General features: G+C 30.8%; 1 protein-coding gene across 2 annotated transcripts in view; it reads left to right on the forward strand.

Annotated features, from left to right (window-relative positions):
• LOC106873131 (oocyte zinc finger protein XlCOF6) overlaps positions 1–1,019 on the forward strand; it is a 14,354-nt gene that overhangs the window by 11,417 nt on the left and 1,918 nt on the right. The window lies entirely within an intron of this gene.

Raw genomic sequence — 1,019 nt, forward strand, 5'->3', positions numbered from 1 at the left:
TATATATATATATATATATATATATATGTATATGTATATATATATGTATATAAAGTTTTCAGAATGAGATAAAAATCCAAGGCTGTGAAAGATTTTAGAACATTTATAAATAGAAGTTCTTACAGCTGTTTCCGAGATGTTGTAAATATCCCTTCATTGGAGACGGTGTGAGAAAATGGTTAAGCAATAGTTATTTTAGGTATTTTAGATATGAAATAGAGAGTCAAGTAGAGGAGTGAAAATAGACGTGAGATATGCAGGGATATTGCATCTGTAGATCCATTATTTAAGCAGAATTGTATACATATAAGATTCCAATACCTTGTGAATAAGTTCTAATTGTATTTAAAATTGGTCATTCCATGTATAGAGTTTGTATATAGTGTTATTGAATCGAGGGTTTTATTTAAAGTGACCCAACTCAAACATTAACAACTGTGTGATGTGAGGGGTAAGGGGAAATGAAAGTGTCACCTCTGGAGTTTGCAAATGACTACTATACTGATAGGTAACTGGACAGAATAAATTTACAATCTATGTCTTTCAATAACCAGTCACTCATCTGGGAAGGCCTTGTAATCAATGTAACCATCTGTGGTTAAAATGTCATCAACAGCAAAAATATATGAATTTTCATGGAGGTTATGGCCCTTATGCATAGAATATAATTTCAAAATTTCATGAAGATCCATTCAGTACTTTTGACCTAGTTTTGGATCATAAAAAATGACTAAAATTTGGGAGCTAAGGCCCCCAAGAAGAGGACAAATATCCATCAAATGTAATTAATGTACATAATTCTTCATCTCTTAAATATAGAACTTTAAAGCCTTAGTTTTAACTGAAACGCAGTTAAGAAGATTGACTGAGTTGCGCTATTAGAGTGTCTGGTGAGAAGAATCTAACAGGGCATGTCCCTGGGCATTTGTCTACTTTTATGATATATATATCTTATTTGTTTCAGTCATTAAACTGCCACCATGCATATATATATATATATATATATATATATATATATA

This window comes from Octopus bimaculoides, chromosome 14, assembly GCF_001194135.2.
Source record: "Octopus bimaculoides isolate UCB-OBI-ISO-001 chromosome 14, ASM119413v2, whole genome shotgun sequence".
NCBI lineage: Eukaryota > Metazoa > Mollusca > Cephalopoda > Octopoda > Octopodidae > Octopus > Octopus bimaculoides.